The sequence below is a fragment of the Brassica oleracea genome, chromosome C6, assembly GCF_000695525.1.
Source record: "Brassica oleracea var. oleracea cultivar TO1000 chromosome C6, BOL, whole genome shotgun sequence".
Lineage (NCBI taxonomy): Eukaryota > Viridiplantae > Streptophyta > Magnoliopsida > Brassicales > Brassicaceae > Brassica > Brassica oleracea.
The window spans coordinates 17,813,859-17,829,153 of NC_027753.1; the positions used below are offsets into that span (position 1 = coordinate 17,813,859).

Sequence of the window (15,295 nt, forward strand, 5' to 3'; positions counted from 1 at the left end):
CTTCGTAAACATACAAAGAAAATATGGACGTTGCAATTATACGTACAGGGTACACACAATATCTGCCTCTTCATACTGAAGTTACTTTGTTCCCTCTCGTCGATCTCAAATTGGTGTGCGATCTTTTTTACACGCCTGATGAATTCTCCCAAAGACTGTTGTTGACATAGTATAAAATCCGTTACTTATAAAATCATATAAGATTTAGTTCATATTTTGAATTTTCTTATACCCGCACAGGGTGCGGACCGGTCACCTAGTTTTTTTTATAACACCGGTCTGGTAACTATTAATAACCCACGGGCAACACCCAGGGTTGACAAAAAAAAAAGACCATCGCCCAACTAAATATGTTGTTTTTTAAGAAAGAACACAAATGTCCAACTAATATATTTTGACAGTAAATATCGTTTTGACAATAAATTTAATTATTATCCGTTGCTAAACGGAACTTTCTAAATGTGATTACATTACATTTACCTCTATAATAACATTGTAGAACTTTATTAAATTTGTGCGGTTGTAGAACTTTCTTAAATTTGTGCCCGGAATCTATAATCACATATATTTCTTGGGAAAAAATCTGTAGGGATTAATATGGAGTAATATTAGATTAACTAGGTGATAATCCGCGCTCTGCGCGGAGCGAGTAGATTTAAAAGTATTATAACTTTTAATATGTAAACATAATAAAAGTTAAAGTTATAGTAAGAAAAATATATGTAAGAAAGTACGGGTTATAGCTAAGAATTTTAGTATATCAATATAAATTTATATGTGATGGATTTTAACATTAAATTGTATATTTGTTTGCATAAAGGTAAATTATAAATATAAGATTAAATGAACAATGTATCAGAAAACAAAAGAAAATGAAAAATAGAGACAAAATAACTGCTGTCAATAATGTCTTCAGAAGTCTTCGTTTGCAATCCTATTATGAGCAATAGCAAAGGGATCATCTTGAGAAATTAAAAACATTATTTAACAAAATATGTGAATGCATGTATTAATTCAATCGTAAAGCATCAATTTCTGGAACTCCAGTGGGGTCAAAGACAATTTTGGAAAACCCATCAATGTTAGTAACCTTCTTAAGTCGGACTTATTATGAAATATGAAAAATATTAGCAAGATATACATATAATATCAGCTCCAAAAGATTTATTATATACAATAAATACAATAGATTACCTTGTCTCCAATTAATTTGCCAACACTGTAAACACACATAATACTATGTCTGCATCTATAGAATTCCATAAATCATTGAAGACATGAGCAAGTGCACCATAAGCGACACACTTAATGACGACGTTACTGTAAAAAAAAAAATTACATCAGACCATGAGATACTATAAAAATGTATATCTTTCTCTATACAGATGTTGAATACTTACGGGATGTGTAGTACAAAAAAATGGATTTTGTGGTCGATGATACCATTATTTCCGTTAGTAGGTTCCATCATATATTCTTCAAGAAATCCTACTCCTATCACTTGACCATAAATATCTGATCGATATGCAAAAATATTTACACATATTTAGATACTGCATATTATCAATATGAACACATTCACGATTATTTTGCTGCTCTCAATTTACATTTAATTATATAGAAGATAAAACATACCAATAGGAAACTTAGGATGATGTAAGCCGCGGTAGAGATCATCCCAGTTTGGAAAACAATAAAAGCTGAAATGTTGTATAGGATCGATCTTCACAATGACAGAGGAGTTAGTGAGGTTAATATTTTATCGGTTCCTTGTCAATCGAATACGCTCTGCTGCATGGGATAGCTCGAAATCTTTAATTTCATAGGAGTGACCTTCCTCCAATGGCATATCAGCTGAAGCCTCCAAATCTCTAACAAAAGTGGCTCGAATTGTATTTCCCTTTGTGTTCTAGCATTTCTTTGAAGTAGGTCATTGGAATTAGTAACGTCAGCCAGAAGAATGGTGTTGTAGACTGGTTGTTGTGTCTGGACAGTAACCCCTGAAGCTGGTGTAAGTCTCTTATTTGGCAATTCTAATTTTGAATCTGCCAACAGCCATATGAGAAAATGGTTGAGATTATTAAATCTCTATATGAACTTATTACCAATCATGTATTGAAATACCAATACCTTGTTTCTGTCTTTTTGGTGGGCGGTGGTCGGAGGGATTTTCTTTTCCAGAGTTATGTTGTTCGCGGTTCATGATTGAACTCTGAGTTCCCAGCACTGATGTCACGAAAACGACTTTGTCTTAGCAAAGGTAAAAGTGGATTGTGGTTCGTACGTCGTCACCATCTATGATTTACCGTAATCATATATTTCCTTACCAATCTTGTAACATCACGGAATAATCAGTGCTCTTGTTTTAATGGCAAGTTGATTGTAATATTTCCAATTTACTAATATAAGTTCAATAATAGAATATTTAACGCATGAATTAGTTTTTGACGTTGATATAAGACAAAACTACATATATTTACGAAATGTTATGGCTCTGATAAGTAATAGAATAAATATATATAGTTTTGAAATGTTTCAATGGCCGCAATGGTGCACATAACAATACACTTCTCCACTTACAGATATGTGAATAATGACTTTAAAAGAAAATCAAATTATAACATGTTCTTATTAAATCACATTATTCAAAGCATAATAGTACCTGACCACATTCAATCATCTCAGCAATGGTTTTCCTTGGAGTATGGATGAAAAAATCATCTTTCACAGAGACACCAGAAGTCACAGTTAATGACTTCGATTCAACAATAGCCAATTAAAGTTCATCAGCTGGTAACCTAGAATAATAAAATACAACAAATACAATGATTTTCACTTAATCAAAGGGAAGAAAATATTTGAATATTTAACGCATGAATTAGTTTCTGACGTTGATATAAGACAAAACTACATATATTTACTAAATGTTAGGGCTCTGATAAGTAATAGAATAAATATATATAGTTTCGAAATGTTTCAATGGCCGCAATGGTGCACATAACAATACACTTCTCCACTTACAGATATGTGAATAATGACTTTAAAAGAAAATCAAATTATAACATGTTCTTATTAAATCACATTATTCAAAGCATAATAGTACCTGGCGACATTCAATCATCTCAGCAATGGTTTTCCTTGGAGTATGGATGAAAAAATCATCTTTCACAGAGACACCAGAAGTCACAGTTAATGACTTCGATTCAACAATAGCCAATTAAAGTTCATCAGCTGGTAACCTAGAATAATAAAATACAACAAATACAATGATTTTCACTTAATCAAAGGGAAGAAAATATTTTAAAGCCATATTTCAACCACGTCAAGATAAACTTACATTGCCCTAAATGCTTCGACCTCAGCCATGTTGGGATTGAGCTGGACATCAAAGACATTGCAAGCGTTCGAAACGGAATGATCCTCTACAAAAGATAAATTCAAGTAAGCTTCTCTTTTACAATTACAAACAAAATCAATTATTGATAGTGTTAACCAAAGCGTAGACAAACTTCAATTTACCTTTCCAAACCTTAATCTTGCCCAATCTCAAAACCAAGACCACACGACCCTCGCCACGTAACTATATAGCGTTCGTGACATCAGTAGCAAAGTTTCCCCACAAGACCATCGGAAGACGGACATCCCTACGACAACATATATTTTAAGATTGATGTTATATAAGTTATTTTTTACATAATTTCTCAAAATAAATTAAAACATATTGGCTATTATTGGATTGTATAAGGGTTTCTTACGCTAGATCACATAGCTCAAGTGAAATCTTTTGGGTGTCTTTTCCGTTCAAGGAAATCATCTCAACATGGCTAACTTCCACAACATGTCCGATTACATCTGTATCACATTTATATAACAATAATAATAAATAACACGGATTTAAATGATTCACACCTAGACCCCAAGTTAAATTTACGTATGTTAACAACATGGAATATTATTGAACTGTACTCACCAATTAGAAAATCGGGGTTGAGACTACCATCAAGAACTTCCTGGAAGTTCACGGGTGTGAAGCCATTTAAACCTACAGGTAAAGCCTCACAACTTCTCACACGCGTTGTGGACAACACACTGATCTTGTAAAGATGGTTTGTCGTCCGTCCGGTATGAGCCAACCGAATGATTCAGTGAAAAATTAGTGAAAGTCAGAGTTTTCCCCTGCTCCAGCTGGTGCTCGAACTGGTTAACCAATTTTTTCTTCACACTCGCATGGATCTTGTCTCCCTATACATAACGAAAAACGTAGTATCAAAGACATATTATCTTATTCGTCAAATAATAACTAAATATAACATTTTGCTCTCTTTAAGATTGTTCAAACTTACATTAGAATCAATGAGAACCATTTCAATGGTCAGTCCTCCAGGAGCAGAGTATTGCTTCCACAGTCTCACAATGCTCACCTTCACTCTCCACATGGTCTTAAAGGGTTTCAAGTCGGCAACAGAGTTAAAACCTGCCATTAGTTTTTTGTGTTTGCTAGAAATGTAATGCTAAAGGGGTTTAGAGAAGGAGGCAATGGTGAGGAGATGTAAACGAACACGTCTACTATTTATATATGAACAGAGCCTAGGTCTTTCCTCACCACGCCAAAGTTAATGAGGAAGCCGATATTAATGTCTTGAAATTAATACTGTATATACTACTTGCCTTGTTTTGAAAATTGCGTAATGTTTGGACGTCAAATAGGTAACAAAATGAAGTTCTGGTCACGCAAACTTAATTTCACAAATATTATCCGGTCGATTAAGGTAAGTGTAAATGAAAGATGGACAATTTGGAATTCGTTAAATCCGTGATATAGAAAGTATTTCGATTCTAAGAATTTTGCTTCCTTGAATACACTAATATTCTCAATTTTTTTTTGTATAATATATTTGATCCCGTGATCAAGTCAATTGTGTTTCCTTTAAAATTTGAAGCATTAAGTTTTGGGAATAATCCATTATTTTCGTTGACTTGAATCTAAAAGATCATAAAACGATTTGAAGCTCATATTAGTTTTTCAAAACATATGATAAACATGGTTAACTTGTTGCAGGATTAGATATGAACTGCAATACTGGTTATGATATTTTCTTACAAATCGGCGTATCAAGATAAAAGAACCAATTCCAAGTGCAAAGAACAGATTATAAAGAAGTTTAAAGAACCAATTGTTTACTCAAGCGTAAAGAATTATAAACACACATATAAAAATATTGTCAAGGTTCTTCACTGAGGAACATAATTATAACAATAAAATCTCTCTTTGAATGGTAATAAAATGTTGCCTTATTTAAATATTCAATTTTTTTTAAAATCCGAATGTATCGTTGTGAAGATAATTTTGATCGAAAATCTTATACTATAATGTAATAACCAGTGGCATTTGTCTGTAATTAGTCTAGTTGAGAAAGGGCTTTTAAAAAAATGAGGTGAGAGAGCATGTGGTGATGACATCTAGGAAATGACACACATGTAATAAACACATGAAGCCAAAGTTTTTTTTCTTTTCAATGCTCCTCAAATAAGAAGAAAGGGATATGGAGTAGTATTAGATTTATTATTGGAAATAAAATAAATGTGATGCAACCTGTATAATAAATAAATTACATAAAATATACCCATGCTTTTCCTTTTGACCAACTATGTTAATGGTAACCCTTTACTCAACAACCTTATATTAAAGATCCACTGCTATATATAATTTTTGACTCAGTGACATAATTTAATCATTGCAGAACACTAAAGTTACTAATGAACAAACATTTGTATTAAATTTTCACATCCCGCGCATGTGCGCGGGTCATAAACTAGTTACCTTAAGTAAAATCAAACAATGTGAGAATAAATATTTGACAATTTTTTTTAAAAAAAATCACATCGATATAAATAACTATCAGACAAAAAACCAAATTTATAGTAATTTGAAGTATGAAGAAATCAAAATACATTCCAAAAACACATATAAAAGTGATTTATAGGACTCTCGCATCTATGCATTGTAAGATCTTCCAAATCAAAATTTTGTCTCTGTTATTATTCGCGCATATAATAGAACAAGTTTACGAAATAGTTTCTTTCTGAATTTTTTTTTAAAACAAATGTCATATTAGTGAATAAAGTCGGATGAAATTATTTAGGCCAGTGGCAGTAACTGTAAATTTTCTAGTAAGAAAGCATCTCCACATAACTTTGCTGAGACTCTCTTGCCAATATTCCTCAATTAATAAAGAAAAATTTGCCAAAACGGAATAAAAAAACAGCATGGTTGTCCATTTGGTATAATATCATCCTTAAATTGTCTTTTTAGTATAATTTTTTATAATCCTTAAACTAACCATTGATTAATCAAATTAAACACATTAAATACAATTTAAAAGTTTAAATGAGTTTTAAAAAATTTAATAAAAAGGGAAAAACGTTTTGAAAAATTTAAAATTGAAAAGTTTAGTTTTTTAATTAAAAAGTTTAATAAAACTAAAACATTTACAGAATTTTTAATTTTTTTATAAAAATAAATCTTTGTAAAACATTTTTTATTAAAATATTTTATAAATTTTATTTTTATTTTTATAAAGTTTTAAAAGTTAATTTTTATTTAAAAACGTTTTACAAAGTTTTTTTTATTAAAAACGTTTTACAAATTATTTTTTTAATATTTTGCATACATTTTAAAAATATTAAAGTTTATTTTTTTTATTAAAAAGTTTAATAAAAAAGGAAAAAACGTTTTTTTTTTAAGTTTAATAAAAAGAAAAAGTACATACACGTTTTAGGGAAGTTAGAATATTACAAATAATGTTTTTGATTTTTTTGACAAGGTAAATCAGCCAATACACGTTTTAGGGAAGTTAAAATATTACAAATATTTTTATAATATTTTCTTAACTGAAACTTCCATAATTTTCATCAAAATGAGGTTTTCTTATCCGTAAAAGATACTTTCTACACTGCGTAGAACCAAGACAAAAATCTCATACGCAGATTCTACCTCATATAGACGTATGAGTAATGTCTAGATTTCGCATTCCGAGAATTTTTGAATACCTCATAAAAGTAGAAAGTACATTCTGAGAAAAAGTAGCTAACTTTACAATTAGTAGAATTCACATTTCATATATTTAGAAGTTTAATTAAAAGTATATTGTTCGTTCTTAAAAAAGTAGATGAACTTTTTTAATCTGGAATTCTATTTATACTAACCTATTTTCCGTAGAAGACGAAAACTACTTTTAGTAGAATGTAATTTAAAATTTTAATTTATCAATTTTTTCGGCAGAACAAATATCAATTTGTGTATATGGGTGTATTATCAATTGTCTCTATTTTTTAATAATTTTTTTGATTCATAAAACTATTTATTTCATTAATTTTTAGAAATGGAAAGGGTGAAAAAGAGAAAAAATGAACAAAAAATGTTTTATACCAAAGGGACAACCTTGCTGTTTTTTGTTCCGTTTTGTCAATTTTCCCATTAATAAATAAGGGACTAGGTCCCGTGAATATTTATGAAAAATATATCATATATTTTATGAGTAATTTAGTTTAGTTAATATACGAAAAGTAGAATAATTGGTAAGGATAGAAAAGTAAGTTGAATAATGCAAAAATAAAAAGGGGAATTACATAGATATCATTCTAAAAGGAAGTTTGAATCAATTATTAAAAAAAATGAAAATTGTATTAATATGGGAATGTTTACCACATTTATGATAAATTCCTTTCGAGTTCTTATCAGTGAGACTCGTTTTTAATATTGTTTATGTGTTGGTTTTAACTTTCCATGTGGAAGGGACACAGTTGATCTTTGATGAAGTTCTTGTTTACATTCAAGCTTTATCCCACTGAGTATATCATTCAAAGATGTAAACTTACCTCGAATTCGTCTTAAATAAATCCTGAAATTCACCAACTCGCTTAAAGCTTCTCTAGCAAACAAGTTACAATAAAAGTATTGCAAAGCAATATACCTGTGGAAGTCAACTCCTAGCAAATAGTGTGAAATTGCTCAATTTGTTGAATAACAAGTTTAGAATCCACCATTTGAAAGTATAAGAGTTTAGCAGCAGCAAAATGTTTACACCTAACCAAATCTGCTAACCACATCTGCTTTGTGATTCTTCCAAAGATACCGACAAACCATTTAAAGATTTTCCCTCAGAATATAATGCATAAAATGGGTCGATTAGTCGGCCTAATATCACTCTTTTGCACATATAATCAACATGGATCCACGCCTCAGTACTTGCAAAGTTGAAAACATCAGTATTTCCAACATGATTAACTGATTTGTCCTTACTAAGGTACTTATCCAACTTCAAATGCGCTACATATAGTTATATCTCTCGTTGCCAAATTCAGAATTTTTTTTCTTGTCAAATTTCTCGGGCAGTATTGCATCTGAAATATTACTTCATTTAGGACTGGGCAAATAAACTGAACCCAAAAATCCAAACCAAATCTGACCCGATAAAAATGAATCCAAACTGATCCGAATGGACCTTATTTTATGGTATTTCGGGTTATGGGTATGATTCGAACCAAATTCAAACCTAAATGGATATCCGATAAAACTTGAAACATTCAAAATCCAAAAAAGAACTTGTACCAAACATGATGATTGTTTGTATCATCTCGGTTTTGGTGCGGCCTTGTGCCTCATGAGTTTTCTTGTGGCGGTTTCTGGTCTTCCTCGAGGGTGGTGGCATGCGGATACGGTTTCTTCAGCGGTCTATGTCTTCTGTTTAAGATTACGGCTTTGATTGGTACAGCTGATGACAAAGCAGTGTGCTATAAAAGTTGTATGTTTTCATAAATTTTTTTTAACAAAGTGATTGGCACAGCAGTACATGATTCATATAAAACTATTATAAAAATTAGTAAATTATATATAATTTCTTTGTTTCTAAGTAATATTTATATTTATAATATGTATTAATTTTATTTTTTATTCACAATAATAAATCATATTAAATTACATATATTTAATTTGTATTTTGAATGTAAAATATTATTCTTTTCAAAATAAACAATTTTATTTTTAAACATATAATATATATTTTTTAAAATATTATTTAAATATATATATATATATATTTATATATTTATATTTAATTTTAAAAGTTAAAATTTGATTTTCTTAAAATAAAAATTTAATTTTTGAAAAAACATGATTTTAAAAATAAAAATGTATACTTTAGAATTAAAATTTAATTTTAGAAATAAGAATTTATTCTTTTAAAAAAATTAAATTTTTTTTAAAATAAAATTTATTAAGTAAAATTCTTGTTTCTAAAATTAAATAATATGTTTAAAATATGTTTTTTAAGTAAAATTTATATTTGGGTTCATATAATTTGGTGATATAAATAAACAACATACATTATTATAAGTAAATATGTTTTTATATATTTTAAATGCAAATGCTCTACTAAAAATTTAATATGAAAGCATCGGTTGCTCAAAAGAAAAATGAAAGTATTGGATAAAAAGTATTTAGAGAGTATTTGTATTTCCTAAATATTTAGATGATTTCGTAGTATTTAGTGATTGAATAATAAAGAGCATAACGCCAATGATAGTGATATACCAATCAAGCCCTATGGTATTTGGTTGGACTTGGTTATTTATAGACCAATCGAGGAAAGCGCGGGAAAAAAAAGGAGACGGTTGCTAATTTTGTTGCGAGCTCTAGAAATGCAGACGATAGGGATTCCAGCGACGAAGAGCTTGGAGCAGATTCGATCGATGGCTGGATCAGATTTGAAGGATCCCTCCTTCTGCTCGCGTCAATCTCAGGATTCCGTCTCTTCGGGCAATTTCTCAAATCTGAAGTTCACTGCAGGTTTGCTTTCGTTTCGATTGATTTGAGGATTCAGTTCGGATAGTTTCTGAAATCGCACTGTTCTGATGATCTGCGCTTCTGTTTTCCAGAGACATTGGAGAAGGAACAGGCGTCTATGAAATCCGATCTCGAATTGGCGGTACTTCGATTGCTTTTCCCGTTTTCATCCCTACGAACTTAAGTTTGATCCATGTGCTTAAGAGGTATGTATAGTGTTGTTGATAGCCTAGGATTGTGCTTCTTCGATCCGGATCTCTGCTTAGTATTCCGATTCCTTATCACGTTCTCTTCTTGCTTTCCGCGTTTATATAAACTCAAGTTTGATCCATGAGCTTAAGAGGTGTGTTTAGTGTTGTTGCTAGCTTAGGATTGTGCTTCTTTGAGTCGGATCTATACTAGCTTAAATTTGATCCATGTGCTTAAGCGGTGTGTATGGTGTTGTATCTAGCCTAGGATTATGCTTCTTCTGAGTCAGATCTATACAAGCTCAAGTTTTATCCATGTGGTTAAGAGGTCTGTATGATGTGTTGCTAGGATTGTGTTTCTTCTTGCAGTTCTATCGGATCTCTGTTTAGTTTTGCAGAGTCTTTGCTTGTTTTAGAGTTATTGTTAACTTGTTTGTAATTGATCATCTGTTTCCAGATGCAGAACTACTCTAAGCTGAAAAAATCAGTGGATTATATACTTGCTTTAGAGGAAAAACTGCAGAATGCTTCCAATGAGAATGCTAAGCTCAGGCTGATATAAAAGGAGGACGAAAAGCTTTCGAGAAGGATGGAGTCCAAATTTTCTCCAACCCAGACTCTGGCTGATCAACTTACAGAGAATCTCCAGCACTTGACTTCTCAGGTTCAAGAAGGTATATAGTAGACGCACATTGATCGCCACTTATGGTGTACGGTTGCTCTATCTGTTTCCTGAGTTGCCTTTTGATACTGCTGCATCAGAAAACAGCTTTGGTGTTGCTCAGCTTCTGCCTTACCAGATTTTGAGCAAAGATGGCAAGCCATACATCATGAATTGCGAGACCAAGGTCTTCTCTCCTGAGGAGATCACTGACATGGTTCTGACCAAGGTGAAAGAGGGTAGGCGTGTATGTATGCCACCACCACCAGTACCCGTATGTGAAGATTCCTCCAGTGATGACACCTATGTGGCAAGTCTCCAAATTTTGTTTTTCTAAAACCTTTGATGTTGTCTATTGTTTGTTTGAGATTTTAGAGAAACTGAAACGTGATTTTGTAGGATGAGGAATCTTGGTTGAATAAGAATGATGCTGCTAAAGACACAGACGATGAAGACTACGAACACTACGAAGACTACGAGGACTACGAAGCACCTGACGAGGATATTGATAAGGCCTTATACGAGGGAGGCGATGCTGCTGGTATTATGATGGATTGTCCAGACATTGCTCCCCTTCTAGAAAAGCTTCCCGCCGGTTTTGAGTACCCTTTCTTGACGAATGAAATAGCAAGCGACCTTCTCGATGAAACTAGGTTAAAAATGGTGATGGAAGCTCTACCATCAACAAGTCGGTTAATGCTCTTTCGCTGTCTAAACAGCATGTACATCTACTGGAAAAAGAAGTCTGTTCATCTTAAGCAGTATCTAACATCAAGGTCACGTAGAAAAAGAGTACTTGTTGCGGCTGGTGAAGTTCGAAATCAATTAGACCATCTTCTTTGTTGGGCATATTCATCAAGCGACTTGGTAAGTGCTTCTCTTGTTCTACATGGCCTGGAAAAGGAATACTTCCCTCTGTGCCCCCATGTACCTGTGCGAGGATGTAGATCCAAGCCAACTTGAATCCCATGTAATTGAAGAGGAAGAACACCGCTGCTATGGCAGTAATATGCACTCGGCACTACTGTACATAAAGAAGTATGGGATACCAAAGGAAGCGAGTAAGGAATTCAACTGTATGTTGGCAAGGGGAGTTGGTGCAGATGAAAAGAGGTATTACATAAGTGAAGTTCTTAGGTTTCCTACTCTAGAGGCAGCTCTGATGCGTCTTAAAACACATCCTGTTGGTGCCACACTAGCTATGTTCACTGGCTGCACTGATGAAGGAATTTACCGTGGGCCAATGAAGGAGGGTTCTGAATACATGGGTGATCATGAAGTGGTTATGATCTGTTGTGAAGTTAAAAAGGGAGAAATGGTTGTCAAATGCAAGACGAGCTATGGGAAAAAGTGTTGTAATAGAGGATACATCTACGTGTCTATTGAAGTATTGCTGATATTAGCTGGAGCTCTTAGGAAACAAGGAGCTAAGCTGGGTGATATCTGTCACATTAGACCTCAATATCTGTTGAGTGATTTTTACTCAGTTGAGATGGAGATAAGTTCAGATGAAAACCGAGCAAAAAACCGTCAGTTTTTGGTCAAAGATGATATGGAAGATCAATTTCTCCAGATCAAAACACAGCTGAAAAGAAAAAATCAGCCAAAAGGAAAAAATCAGCTTCACCAGTTATTTGGGTTTGACTCCGTTATTCACTAAGCTGTCTTAGATATGATTGCACTGGTATAGTTTAGAAAATTTATTTACTACCTTTGCTTCTGCGTTGACAGAGCTCAGGGAAGTCTTCAGCCCTGGAGAGCATCGTAGGAAAGGACTTTTTACCCCGTGGATCTGGTAATCACACTTCTTGCCTAGTTTTTATATTTGAAATCGCTTCACCTTCTCCTATATTCCCATATTTTTTTGCTTACCTTAATGACCTCTGTAGCTGCTGTGAGGAAGGAGATTCAAGATATAGCGACAGGTAGTAACTAATCTTCTAAACAATAAATATAAAAACCCTAGAATCTGAATAAACAACTAGATCTTCATGAATATTTGGTGGAAGAAACAACTTTAAATTGGATATCTACTTGCAAAGAACCTTGTTTGTCCAAATAAGCCTTCTCAATGTTTGATTAGGTTTAATCCAATCGATGATTGGTCTCATTCTATTGATATCATTATATAGTATACTTTGTACAAAGGAGCCGTTAGAGGCACATAACTATACTACCTTAAATGAATATAAGAATATATACTTTCCTATGCTAATACCCTCCCGCAGTCGATACGTGGTGATCTCGTACGTGAAGACTGGACTTGAATGATTTGAATAGAGAGGTAGGGAGGCCTTTTGTGAAGATATCAGCATATTGATGCGCTGAGGGGACATGTAGGACACGAACCTGGCCGAGAGCCACTCTTTCGCGGACAAACAAAATGTCTAGCTCGACATGTTTTGTTCGATGGTGTTGTACTGGGTTCGTGGAGAGGTATACCGCGCTTACATTGTCACAATAGACAATTGTTGCTGTTGAAAGGGGGCAGTAGAGTTCGGTAAGAAGGTTGCGTATCCATATTGTTTCAGCTACTGTGTTTGCCACACCGCGGTATTCGGCTTCTGCACTAGATCGAGAGACCGTTGGTTGGCGTTTAGAAGACCATGAAATGAGGTTATCACCTAGGAACACTGCAAAACCGGATGTGGAGCGTCGTGTTGTCGGACAACCCGCCCAATCTGCGTCTGTATAAGCTGTTAGTGTCGTCGTCTTGGACGGAGAAATATGTAAGCCTTCTGTTATGGTTCCTTTTAGGTAACGAAGGATACGTTTGATGGCAGTGAAATGCGGCTCGCGAGGATCATGCATGTGCAGACATATTTGTTGTACGGCATACGCGATATCAGGGCGAGTGAAAGTGAGATATTGTAGAGCACCGGCGAGGCTACGATAGAGCGTTGGATCTTCGACTGGAGGCCCATCAGCGGCATGTAGTTTTGCGGATGTGTCCACCGGGGTTGAACATGGATTGCAGTTGGACATATTGGCGCGATGTAAGATATCTGCCGCGTAGTTTCGTTGGTCCAAGAAGAGCCCATTGTTGTCCATGCGAACCGAAATGCCAAGAAAATAGTGAAGCAGACCAAGATCTGTCATTGAGAATTCAGATTTGAGAGAGGAGAGAATAGACCTGAGAATAGTGGAAGAAGAGGCTGTGAGGATGATATCATCCACATAGAGGAGAAGGTAAGCAAGTTCTGAGCCTTGGCGATAGACGAACAAAGATGTGTCGCTCTTGCTGTTTTTGAAACCAATCTTTGTAGCGTACTGGGTGAAACGTTGAAACCATGCACGTGGGGATTGCTTAAGGCCATATAACGATTTCTTGAGAAGGCAGACATGATTTGGTTTTTCTGGATCCGAGGACTGTCCGTGGGTGATTTTCGCCCACGAGGACTGTCCGTCAGTACGCATATCAGCACGTTGGCCCATCCCGTGGACTGTCCGGATTGTTGTTGGCTTAATGACTGGACTGAAAGTCTCCTCACAATCAACACCGACTTGTTGAGATTTTCCATTTGCGACGAGCCGTGATTTGTGTCGTCGTAGCGTACCATCTGCATTAAATTTATGACTAAACAACCACATGGAACGCACAACATTAGTGTTTAAAGGACGCGGCACAAGATCCCATGTGCCACTTTCAACTTGGGCGTCATATTCAGACTTCATTGAGGCATTCCAGTTTGGGTCACGAGCAGCTTGAATATGAGACCGAGGAAGAGGAGAGACGAGGTCTGTGTGCAAAGAGACAATATTCTTGGCTTTGTTGATCCCGCTTTTACTCCTGGTTTGCATTTGGTGAGGGTGGACAGGAACAGAGATAGCAGGAGAAGGGGCAACATTAGTAGAAGAGGGATCATGAGAAGGAATGGGTTCAGGTGTAACAGAGGAAGGATTTTCCGAAGGCAGAGATGAGGGTTGGGGAGGTGAAGTGTTTGTTACCGGTGAAGCAGAGGAAGGAAGAGTGGATAATGATGAACCAAGATTAAAAAGCGAAGGGTGATAAGAAGTGGGAGCGATGGGAGTGTTGATAGATGAAGGTGTTGATGTAGAGAAGAAAGGGAAGGTAGCTTCATTGAAGATGACCTTCTGAGATAGAATAATGCGTCGAGAGTCAAGGTCAAGACATCGGTAGCCACGATGGTGTGAGGGATATCCCAAGAAAACACACCTTGTAGATCGGGGAGAAAGCTTATTAGATGAAGTTGCTAAAAGGTTGGGATAACACAAGCAACCAAAAACGCGAAGATGATCATACGAAGGTGTTTTATTAAAAAGACGAGTGAAAGGAATTTGGTTATCAATGGCAGTAGAAGGTAGTATGTTAAAAAGATGAGCCGCCATGTGCAATGCTTCAACCCAATAGGTGTTTGGCATATGAGACTGAAAAAGAAGGACACGCACTAGATTGTTGATGGTGCGGAGGGTTCGTTCAGCACGGCCATTTTGAGGAGAAGTGTATGGACAGGAAAAACGTGGCTGAATACCATGAGAAGAAAAGAAATCCAACATTTCTCGATTATTAAATTCGCCACCATTGTCACACTGAAAACTTTTTATAGGAATTTTAAACTGAGTTTTGACAAAGTTGTAAAA

The 15,295-nt window shown here is 34.5% G+C and overlaps 1 protein-coding gene and 2 pseudogenes across 1 annotated transcript in view; 2 read left to right on the forward strand and 1 right to left on the reverse strand.

The window, feature by feature from the left end:
* Nucleotides 1–2,927: 2,927 nt before the first annotated feature.
* LOC106297629 lies at nucleotides 2,928–4,481 on the reverse strand (annotated as a pseudogene).
* A 5,201-nt stretch (nucleotides 4,482–9,682) lies between these two features.
* On the forward strand, nucleotides 9,683–12,600 carry LOC106296922 (annotated as a pseudogene).
* The window catches only part of LOC106296924 (dynamin-related protein 1A-like), a 6,520-nt gene continuing 3,697 nt past the window's right edge, over nucleotides 12,473–15,295 (forward strand). The window contains exon 1 of the mRNA XM_013733183.1: nucleotides 12,473–12,488. The gene's annotated coding sequence lies outside the window, so the exon portion shown is untranslated. The remainder of the gene's footprint in view (nucleotides 12,489–15,295) is intronic.